Source organism: Lynx canadensis, chromosome A1 (genome assembly GCF_007474595.2).
Source record: "Lynx canadensis isolate LIC74 chromosome A1, mLynCan4.pri.v2, whole genome shotgun sequence".
NCBI lineage: Eukaryota > Metazoa > Chordata > Mammalia > Carnivora > Felidae > Lynx > Lynx canadensis.
Genome location: NC_044303.2, coordinates 112,844,253 through 112,856,533, shown reverse-complemented (window position 1 = coordinate 112,856,533; position 12,281 = coordinate 112,844,253). Strand labels below are relative to the sequence as shown.

The window sequence follows — 12,281 nt, the reverse complement described above, 5'->3', positions numbered from 1 at the left end:
AATACTGGTAATGGTCACATTTCATAAGTGTTGAAAATTCCTAAGTTTAAGTTTTAAAAAGCTTAAATTTTAGGGGCACCTGGGTAGCTCAATCGGTTAAGTGTCCAACTTTGGCTCAGTTCATGATCTCACAGTTCGTGGGTTCAAGCCCCACGTCAGGCTCTGTGCTGATAGCTCACAGCCTGGAGCCTGCCTCGGATTCTGTGTGTCTCTCTCTATGCCCTTCCCTGCTCAGGCTCTGTCTCTCTCTCTCTCAAAAATAAAATAAACATAAAAAAACTTTTTAATAAATAATAAATAAAAAGTTTAAATTTTAAAAGACACTAAATCCTGAGTGTGCTTTAAGTGTAAAACTGCATATACAAATAAAAGCATCAAGTAAAAATAAAACATGGGCAAAATATATGTTACACATACACGAGCATTGTAATATAAATTCATAAAAGATGAAATTAATTTTAAAGTGTGATTTTTAAATAATTACATAAAGGTAAAATGTAAAGTGTGATTTTAAAAAGTAAAGCATATCAAATACTTCATTGCTGAATTATATGCATGTACACTTCTCTGCAAGACAAACTTGAAAATTTTGGTATCATAAAGTTATAAGTCAACTCCAAAGAGCTCCTTCTGATTTCTTCATCTGCAACTGACCTAATATTTTAGTAGATAATTTGATAAAGCCTTTTTGGAAAATGCATGACCACTTCACCCTACTACCTACCACTAGTTCCATCAACACAGGAAAAGAATTTTTGTTTTGGTTGAAACCTGTGTCTTTTATCTCAAGAAAGTATTTCCAGTCTTTGCTTTCTTTTATTTCATTAAATATAGATGCAGATTACCTTTATCAAAATCAGTACCTTTAAATATATGTTCTCCTTGTTGATAAAGTCTTAGAACTAGAATAAGAATTATTCTGCAAGAAAAATTGAAATCAAATTTCTTCCTCTACTTAAAAACCATGAAAACTGTAGGTGAATATTCTGTAAGTGAGCATACCTTTGATTGATAAAAAAAAATTAATGTTTTATATAATTCTTTGGACAGGGCTTAACACGTAAATGATTTGTATTTCTGACTTTTATTACAGAAATAAAATATTATACCAGAAGAAAAACAACAGTATTTCGGCACTTCAAAATTGAACCATAAACCAAAAATTGAACTGCATTTTCTGAACCCCTGAAAAATCCTTTGAGTCAGGCACGACTAGGGTCATTTTATAGATGGAGAAACTGAGACCTGAGAAGTTAAGCCACTCAGTCCCTCACCAGTCAGTGGTAGAGCCAAGATTTACACCAGGTGGACTGACCCCAAAGCCAGTGCATGTTCTACGCCCCCATGCATCTTTACACCTAAGGCACAGCAAAGCCACCAGGAAAAGTCTGCAGAGTTACGGGTCCAACTTGGGAACATTATTCAGTCAGAACTCAGGCTCAAAGAATTATGTGAAACTACAGCTCTTCTAGTAAGTTGTGTCAGGTGGGATTTGGCAAGAGACCCAAGATACTAATTAGGTCCTCAGCAAAGCAGTTTTTTTACTGGAGTCTGTACTTTTCAATGCTGTAAATCTGTGCTTAGGTGGCCTCGACATTAACCTAGTCCCTGGCAAAGTGGTGACCAGGCATTAAGCAACTACTCAATCAGCTGCTGCTGCTCTTGTCTTTATGCAGGAGAGAGCACCCAGGATTTTGTCTTTGGTGTGATGATTTATTCCGTTTAGGAAGATAAAGTTGTTGAGGAAACTGGCCTGAGTCCTTCCCCTTATGTATTCCTGATTTTTATCTCCACTGGGACTTGGCTGGCCCACAGACAGAAACACAAAGAGATGAGAGTTCTAACAGCATCTGAAACCATGAGGTCCCTGGGTCTCTGTGGGCTTGGAGAAATCACTGTGGTCCCTTGTGCTTTGACATGTCTCCCTGATTTAAAATCTACTTTATGGGAATACAGGGTAACAGTTCCAACCACTGTCTTTGAAGTCAGAGTGGCCTGGTTTCAAGTCTAGACCATGTCATGATCGCCTTTGTGATTACAGGCAACTTCCTGAAGTTCTGTGTCTCAAACTTCCATCTTTAAAATAAGAACATAATTGGGGCACCTGGGAGGGCTCAGTGGGCTAAGCGTCCAACTTCAGTTCAGGTCATGATCTCACGGTTCATGGGTTCAGGCCCCGTGTCAGGCTCTGTGCTGACAGCTAGAGCCTGGAGCCTGCTTCACATTCTGTGTCTCCCTCTCTCTCTCTGCCCCTCCTCGGCTTGTGTTCTGTCTCTCTGTGTCTGTCAAAAATAAATAAATGTTAAAAATTTAAAAAAAATAAAATAAAATAATGACATAACAACAGCCATCTCAAGGAACTGATATGAGGGCTAAATAATATGGTGACTGTTAAGGACAAAGCCTGACATACAATAGATGCTCAATAAACATCAGCTATTCTTTTTTTAAGTTTTTATTTATTTTGAGAGAGAGAGAGAGCATGTGGGAAGGGAAGAGAGAGAGGGAGAAGAGAAAATCCCAAGCAGGCTCTGCACCGTCAGCACAGAGCCTGACATGAGGCTCGAACTGATGAACAGTGAGATCATGACCTGAGCTGAAACCAAGAGTCAGACGCTCAACCGACTGAGCCACCCAGGTGCGGCAGCTACTCTTTATTATAATAATAATTATTATAATTATTGTGTGAATATTTCTGGATTTATGTTAGCTTGCAGTGGTAATGGCATACGTAGAAATTAAACAATCCTCATCCAATCCAAAAGAAAATCCTCAAACCCTACTTTAGTCTCATGCTTCAATCTTCTCCTGCACAAGAAAACAAAAGCCTGGTTTAGTTTGTATCACCTCTCCCTGTTTGCCTTCTAGTAAAGATGTGAAGACAGTTAAGTGTTCACCAGAACCTGAGTAATACAAAATTTGTTACATTTAGAAATTGTTCTGAAAGATGAGTCACAGAGAAAATCATAAAGAAAATCTTAGAGGCTTCAGAAGAGCACACGATTTATCACTCAACAGATGTTTAAGATTATGAGCACCTGTTATGTGCAAAACATAAGGCTGCACACTCTTGGGGATACAGACAGTTGGTTCCTTCAAAGAGCTTAATAACAGTGGAAGAGATAAGATGTAAACACAATAGTACAGCTCTTCACGACTTGACCCTTAAGCCATGACTGCCAAGTGAGTGGGCCGTAGAACAAGACCCAGAGGCGTCCAAGACATCTCAGGGGGTTGAGGGAATTGGCAGAACTTGAAAGTGGGAGAAAGTTGTGTCTCAAAGGCTTATTAGGAACTGAATCAGAGAAGGGCAAGATGAACACAGGCAGGTAGGCTACACTGGCCATGTTTGGGAACAGTATGTAGAGCAGCTTGGCTGGAGGGGAAGGTCCAGGAAGGTGAATAGTTGAAGACAATCTAAGAAGGTCTGCGAAACGCTGCCTCCATTTCTGCTATGGTTTCAGGCTATGACATAACCCTTAGTGGGGACGACAGAGTCACTGCCCAGGTATGTTGAGTGGCTTCTCTGTGGCATTGCGAAAGAGCAGAGGCAGTCATCTGGAGCTGGCTAGAAGCTCACTCTGAGCCCACAGTGGGACTCTGGCTGTGAGAGTGAAGGCAGACTGGAAACCAAGTTTCGTCATCAGCACCCTCTGCGCTCAGGGCTGTGGGAGGACTCCTGATGAGCACTGGAAAATCATATACTTAGCATTCGCCTCCACGAGGGTCAGGCAAGGCCCCTTGCCATTGCACCTGCACTCAGGAAATGGCTCACCCACAGCCCTGGAAGAAGTCCAGCACCATTCGTTTAGGTCTCTGTGCCCCGGAGACTAAAGCGCAGGCTATTCATGAACAACTGTCTTCATCGGAAAACCATTCTGTCTCTGGTAAGAGAGAAGCTAAGTCAGAGATACAGTGCTCAGAGTAACCCACCAGTTTGGGGCATTTATGTAATTCCAGTTGGTCTGTGAAATTGGAGGACTGCTTAATTTAAGGTGGGAGAGAGTTTCTTGTGTCCTGCTGTCCCTGGAAAACAGGCACAGAGAACAATGGAGTAAGCTATTCAACTCATCAGATGATATCAAACCTTCATAGGGGTGAAGAGCCTTCAGAAGTGCTCATCTCCTCTTGCTGCACAGCAGATTTGCAGGATGGCTCAGTGAGTAGCCAGCTGCCTGGCAGGACACCCAGCTGTAGGAATAACTAAGAAGCATGCCAGGGCTGGTTAAACTTGCGGGTGCACATGTGGAAGATGAGGTAGGGGAGGCCGGAATGGAGTGAGAGACATCTATCTGTACAGGCATCCAAATGGATTCTCCCATGAATGAGAGGGATGTCTGAAAGACACTTGACTAGTAAGAAAATGGAGAATTTTGAAAATGGCACTGCAAAAGGTGGGGACAGTGAGGCAGTGTGCTGAGGCAATGCATACCAAACAAAGAAGCAAAAATCCCCTAGACCTGAGTGCCAACACCTATGTCCCTTGTTGGCTCAATTCCTGGGTAGCCCCTCCAGATAATGGTATGAATTTTTTCCTGATAACATCTTTAAACTTCTAGTTCCACTGCCTTCTGAAATGAAGCAAGTTGTTGTTATTGTTCTCCTATCTCCTGGCACGTCCACAGTGAAAATAAGTTCAGTTGAGACGTGAATTCAGTCATCTGTCTGTTCATTATGTCTGCTGGAGACCAAGCAAACTTTCAGCCTTTTATATCCATATGCCTATTCCAGATTTGGTGACATAGCCAGAAGTGCTGGGAATCTACCAAACAACTGGGATGATGAGTATGGAAGGTCTATAGATGGTTCCAGGTTTTCAGTCTGGACCCACCTTCTAGCTATGCCATTTACTCATTCAAACAGCACTGCCTGAGTACCCATTCATTGAGCACCATACTAACTAAGGACCATAGGAGCCAACCAGGAGGAGTTTTCTCTCTGGTAGAGGATCACCCAGGCATATAACTATGATAAAAGGGAGAGACTAAGAACTGCATGAGAGGAGAAAGATTCTCACCTGAGTAGGGAAGGTGAGCTTTCAAGAAAGATACTGAGCTGAACAAAACCTGGATAGTGAAGATGAAAGGGGAAGCAAACTGCGTAGCAGAGATACCTTGAGCAAAGGGTCTGCGATGGTCAAGCTTGGGGTAGGCTGTGAGAACAGTGCTGCTAGAATCTGGACAGAGACTAGGGATGGGAAGGAAAAGAGTTGGAGTCAAGTTGCAACAGCAGCTGAAAGTCAGGTCTGAACCAACTCCTACTCTCCCTTCCTTTGCTCTGCTCTTCTTCTTTTTTCTTCCTTTCATTTCCTTTCACTTGCTTTCTTTCTCTCCAGTTAAAATCCCCTCCATCTCTGCCTCCATTTCTCCATCCATCCCAGACAGTGCGAAGGAAGGGGACATGGGATTAGCATAGGACTCTCACTGCTCTGGAGAAGCAAGTCCGAGATTGACTGTCCCCCCTCAAGAGGACAAAGCCCACCACCAGAGAGTGAAAAGGAGACACCCAGAACTCTGGCTGGAAAACCCTATGTGCATCTCTGTGGCACAGCTGAAATCTGCAGGCTCACAGACATGCCTTCCTGCTTGGCAGAGAGAACAAGATGGTGAAGGGACCCAGAAGAGATGCAGGAAGCTTCGGCCATGAGAGGAAATATAGGGAAGTGGTTGAGAATGTCAACTCTGGAGACAGATGTGAACAGTTATGGTACCACTTTATAAAGGGCGTGAGAGTTCCCACCCTAGTGTGTTAAAAGGATTAAATGAGAAAATGTTCACAAGGTGCTCAGCACAAGGCCCCATCCACATGAGTGCTCAATAAATGTTAGCTTTTTACTGTTTTATTTATGACAGAGAACTAAGACCAGGAAGGACTAAAATCTAAGCCAAACAAATCAACAGCATTCCAAAGGGAAGTGAGTGGAATATAAAGACCTCAGGCTTTGGAATCAGAAAGACCCAGGTTGGAACCACTTTCTAGCTGTGGGACTGTGGCAGCTTGAGGTGACTCCGTCTCATTTTCCCCAGCTGCAAGAGGGGGATGAAAGCACATCTTTAATTGTATATGAGGATATATATATATATATATATATATATATATATCCATTTTTGGAAGGATTATTATGAAGATTATAGATAACATAACTAAAATCCCTTGATGTGGTAGGCCCTCAATTATTAATAGTAGAAACACTTGAGCTGTGACTTCAAGAATTTTTACTTTGTCTAGTGCCCAGGCTGACAGGCTCCTTGAAAGAGGTCTGATTGTTTGGATTCCCCATCCAAAGTTCCAAGCCCCGCACCTTTCTCTTCTCACCCCCACCACCATCCACCCAGATCTATCACAGACTATCCTCTTGTGGTGGCCACTTGGGAGCTGCATGGCTAAATAAACAGATTCGTTGAGCATGGAGACAATGTTGACCCCGTACCAGAATGCTGCATCAATTGAAAACTTAAAATTAGTGGCAATTTCTGCTTTTTTATTGTAATCAAGCATACTAAATTTTTCAGGAATTTTTAACTCTAAAAACACCATGGATACTCAATACTCTGCTAATGACATAAACTCAGCAAGGAAAAGAACCAAGAGCACTATTTAGACATCCCTAGAGTGGGAGTAGAGTGGGAGTAATAATGGCAGCAGTAATAATACCAATGCCCACCTTTATTTATTTATTTATTTATTTATTTATTTATTTTTAAATTTTTTTTTTCAACGTTTATTTATTTTTGGGACAGAGAGAGACAGAGCATGAACGGGCGAGGGGCAGAGAGAGAGGGAGACACAGAATTGGAAACAGGCTCCAGGCTCTAAGCCATCAGCCCAGAGCCCGACACGGGGCTCGAACTCACGGATCACGAGATCGTGACCTGGCTGAAGTCGGACGCTTAACCGACTGCGCCACCCAGGCGCCCCTGCCCACCTTTAATATTAAGCACCAGGCCATGTTCTGAGCACCCAACACACATTCTCCTCTCCCATGGATCATGAAACTAGGACCTGGGAAGTGGCATGCTCAGGGTCACACAGCTAGGAAATGGCAGATCTGGGACCTGAACCTGGATGGGCCAGCCTCAGAGCCTGTGAATGCGACCACCCTGCTAAGTGCTGGCACAGAGAAGAGCAGTCTGAAGGTCATCAATGGAAACAAAGCAACTGGCTGTGCCAAGGATGTGGGGCTCTCGGTATTAGGTCGCATGGGAGAAAGCACACCAAGCGCACCCAATGATGGAGTGATCACTCATCATTCATGCATTCACCCAACACAGAGAGTCTACTCCAGAATCGGCAGGGTGTTGTTACTCCAAAGCCCCATTCTACTTGCAGAGTCACAGAGCTGAGATCTCCAAGTGCACAAGGACTGCGACTTGGCTCTGTATTTCCCATGTTGGGCACAGCACCTGGTGAGAGAGAGCACTGAGGAGAGGTTTGTGAAGTGAATGAGAAAACAAAGGAACCACCAACAAACTAAACTAGTAAATGACTGACATTTCTGTTTCTCTTCTTCCCTCCTCAACTTCCACGACTTGAGAGCTTTCCCAAGACAAGATGGGAAGGAAAACAGTAGCACCCCTGAACCTAATCCCATGAGATGCTCCAAACAGGAAATGGCATCACAGAATCATTCTAATTCAGACGGATGGTCCACACTGAGAAAAGCCACTTGGTGATTGTAGCTTGAGACAGTGTCTGTGGCCTACATAGACAGTTTCCAGGAAAAACGGGTTTCTATAAGTAAACACTGGTGATAAGCCAAGTGGAAAATCTTGACCACAGTCACATCAGACATCACTGGGCCCTTTGATGGTTTATCTGTATAAAAGAAAGTAATTTTCTCTATAAGCACTGGATTTTATAAATTTTGCTCCAGCTAAGTTATTCTTCAGCTTATCAAATCATGCATTGCCACATCTCATCATTCTGTAAATGATACCTAGTGTCAGAGAGAAAAATCTGTGCTTAAACGATATGGAAATCACACAGTCTCAAAGCCTCTGAGCTCAAATGTAGTCATGTCGTCCTCTTTTCCTCCCTGCAAAAAGTGCAAAATGCAGGACTTAAAAGCTTTTAAGGTGGTGGACGGGGGAGACAGGGCATTGGGGAGGGAGGAGAAGGGCTTTCCACAGGTCCAGTGACCTGCACTGCTCCTTAATCAGTAGAAGGGAATGAGGGTACAGCAGAATACACTTGACAGCAGAGACCAGCCCATTTTGAGCTAACTGCATGGATAAATCAAGCTGCACCTTTAGTGGAGGATGAGGAGGGAGGGACTAGATAGAGACGGAGTGACCTGACCCACACGGTTAGGCTACATGGCCCTTTCCAGAGACACCAATACTTCAAGAACGTAGCTGCTAAAACAATGTGGAGGTAAGAATAAAGACAGGGTGGTGAGGAAGAGCTGTAGCGAGTAGGAGAAAGAAACTGAGGGAGAGGGGAAAGAGAAAATGGGCAAGGAAAGCAAAGTCATGGATTTATTTTTATTTACTCAACACTGATATAGGGCTCACTATTTGCCAGGTATTATTCTAAGCACTTTACAAATACTAATTTACTTAATCCTCATTATTAGCTTCATTTCTAGAAGAGAGAAGGAAGCTAAGCATGGAAAGAGTCAATGAGCTGACAACATATGGCCAGCAAGTGGCAGGGCCAGGACTTGAACCCAGGAAGCTATGCACCGGTCCATACTCTTACCCACCCCACATCAGGAAAGTCTTAGACCCTGTTGCAATGGGAGTATCTGGCCCAATGGCATTAGCATCCCCTTGAAACAGCTTTAAATATAGTTAGTTAGTTAGTTAGCTAGTTAAGGAATGTATCTCTTCAACAACTAGTCTTACAACATCAGCTATGTCCTTGTGTATGAATATAAATCAGGGAGACAGTGAAGGGGATGGTTCTCCTTTGAGCTGTAAAAAGAAAATGGTAGCCCATGATCAAATAAAAGCAAATAACAGCCATAATTTGGCTAACATGCCCAAGAGTTCCCATATGCCAGCATTATATTCTCACTATGTCACCAGGGGCTGGGAGGAACAAGACATTTAGGTGAGATATCAACAGAAAAGTAGCTTTGGGTATAAATGCTATCATATTAACGATGAAGTCTGGTCAAACAAGCTGCTGGGAAAACTGGCTTAAGATGGACTCAAAAACCGGCAGCCAGAAGACTCCCGGTCCCTCCTGCTTCTCAGGTTCTATTTTCCAGCAGTCTCCTCATCCATCGCAGGGAATTCTGTCTCAGGCCCCCTTCCTATCTCTCTGCAGTTTTACTTCTCTCAAGTTCCCTCTCCGGCCCCGGTTCTTGGCACAGTCCATCCCCATCATGGGCGTGGCTGGAGTTACCTTCTCTGAAGAGACTGCTCAGCTCCACGTATGCCCACCTTACCAGATTCTCAGCCCCAGGCCATCGGGAACTCCCAGCTATGACGAGTGTGAATCACGCTGCTGGGAAAATTGAGGAGTTCTCATCGGTTCTTCCCGTGAATAACTTCCATAAAAGTGTGCCACACTCAGTCCAAGATGGTTTGGGGCAAGAAGGGCCTGGACAAAGCTCTTGGTATCATGTATCCTTTTGCGAGCTAGATGCCAAAGAAAGCAAACCCAAGACAATACTTCCTGTGTTCCCGTTCTATTCCAGCTGTGGGCTCCTCTTCCCTCCATTCCTTTGTGACCCTACTTTTGAAAATCCTTCCCCTGCCCACCTCCTCACCCCAGCCCCACCCTGTAGGAACTCTTCCTGCCTTAGTCCCTAGCTAGAGTGCCTTTTTGGTTAGAGTGTCCGGCTCTCTGTGTCCGGATGGCATGTCTCACGTTACTCTAGCCTTACTGGGATCACAGATGGTATTTCCCTGTGCTTCAAAAGCACAGTAGAAAAAATCTTTTGGGACACACTGAACTACATGTCATAAAGTTGTCTTCAAAGGCCCACCACAACTATAGAAAAGTGCCCATATAAAGACAAACAGTTTGGGCTTTAGCTATCCGCTGCTGTCAGCTTTCTGGGAGCATTATACCATAAAGACTGTCCGCCAATACACAGCATGTTTGGAGCTGGGGTGCTTTATTATGGGGGAAGAAACAGAGTTATAAAAATTGGGACATGTCTGACCACAAGAAGACAGAGTCTCAAGAGAGCCCCTATGTTTTAGTTGTGACCAGTGTTCCCTGAGGCAGGCAAGGGAGACTGGGAATGGTCCCCGTTGTGTTCTCTCTCAGCATTTCTTCCCCTCCAGCTGTGCTGCTCAATCTTTTGTCCTGACTTCTCTTCAGGAGGCAACAGAAAAAGCATGGACAGACTCTCCCAAGATACAGAGACGCCACTGGAGGGGATTAGCACTGAAATCCTTCCAGAGCAGCTACAGGGCAGGGAGCCAGAGGGTGAGCCAAGGGGTCTTCTGCTATTTCATAAGCGTATGTCTCACCCTCTAATTGGACTCTTTCTCCAGAGCGGAGCCATTTCAGCACCCAGAGAAGGCTGACTGTTGAAAAACAAAACTGACTGGCTCACATGCGCACCCACCATCCCTCTGTGGGACCTCAACTCTCAGAAAGCTGATAATTACTAAAACACCCACATGATTTTCTGTTGCTTGCTCCACCGTACTGTGAGTCAGAAAGGGCATAGGAAAGCCTTTCACCTGCTGTCCTGGGGTTTCCTACCTTAGGTAGAGGAGAATCCACTGCTCTTGTCCTTAGAGGGAAAGACCAGAGTGGTTGCCATGGATCCAGTAACGCTACCCAAAAAGCCTCATTTTCACTAATGTTTGAGTAGCGGTATTATCGGGGGCTGCTGCATGGCCAAACAAACCACTGATAGTGTACTCACAGATCACTTGGTCTCTGCCTTGAGTTCCCAGAAACTGGAAACAAGAACATGCTGCCATTTGCACTGAGAATGTTTTAAAACAGTTGTATTTACGTTACTCTTAACAATGAAAAGGAGTTGTTTTTCATTTCCTCAGAACCACTATACATGTTTCCTTAATACCCAGTGAGGCACATGGGATGAAAATTGGCATATTATGCTCCTGTGTAATCATATGAAAAGTCAGACCCTTTAAAGAATGCCCAGTCTGCCTGTTCCAATCCACGGATACATGGCTAAACTTTGCAGGGCCAAAAAGCAGGACTACCAAAAGCAATCAATGGCTTCCTCCTGTCACAAGGAGAAAATAAGCTAAGGAGTAAAGTTTTCTCAAACGTAAACTTCATTCCCATAAATTTTACTTACCAATTACCCATTTCCAGTGACCAGGACTCAACATCAACTCAACACATGGCCAAGTGGCACCAAATATTTGCAGAAAAAGGCTGTTTGGTGGCAGCAGCTTAAGCCAACTTGCTGGATAGAGCAGAACAAGGAAGCCTCTGTATATGAATAAAAGAGTGTCTCATGGACCACGTGGGCAGAGTGGAGCGAGGCCCCAGAGAGGGGCACACACTATCTATCTGAGCCTCTTTCTACACATCTTCATTCTTCTTTCCTTTGAATTGGCCTGTTTTGCTACTTAGTCCATGCAATAGAAGATGGTTACCCACACCTTCCAAGATTACTTGTTAACTTCCCAGTAAATAAAGAAACTGCCCCTCTCAATTAGTCGCAAATATCGCAGTGAGAAAACCTGATAGGCCGGTTTAAGTCAGGGTTCTTCACCTAGTCCAGTAAGCTATATCCAGAGGGGTGAGGTCACGTGATACAAAATGGCCATAAGAGGTCTTGTAACCTGGGCATTAAGGCAGTTGCAAGAGAGAGAGGTAGCAGTGAGAAGCTACTGTACCAGGGACACCATATATCAATGCTCTAGCAGGCCACAAAAAGTTCTATGTGGCCAAGCAAACACCACTAAAACCCAGAAGGGAAATACTCAGTTTTAATATGTTCTCCAGAACACTTTTCTTAGTAGAGGAAAAGAGAGAACAGTTCTGCAACCACATCTAATCCTACAAGATAACAGACTGCTTTGCAAATAAGGTAGTGAAACTCACAGTGATTAGGTAAGTGACGCGAGGTCACCTGGCTAGAAAATGGTAGAGCAAATTTCAAACCCATCTGGGACTCCAAGACCCCATCCGTGCTCCATTCATTACTCATGCTGCCTCCCAAATGAACTCTGCCCCAGATAAGTACCAAGCACTGATGCAGCCAGTCCTGTCAGGCTTCTGACCTCAGCGCCAAGACACCCGGCATCCTCAAGCTGGAAGGGCCCAGCGGGCACCTGCCCGCTGCTCTGCTCTAACACCCAGGCCACGTCCCAGGTAAACCATCTCAGCCC

General features: G+C 44.2%; 1 protein-coding gene across 1 annotated transcript in view; it reads left to right on the top strand.

The window, feature by feature from the left end:
* The window catches only part of TRPC7 (transient receptor potential cation channel subfamily C member 7), a 131,099-nt gene that overhangs the window by 61,351 nt on the left and 57,467 nt on the right, over positions 1–12,281 (top strand).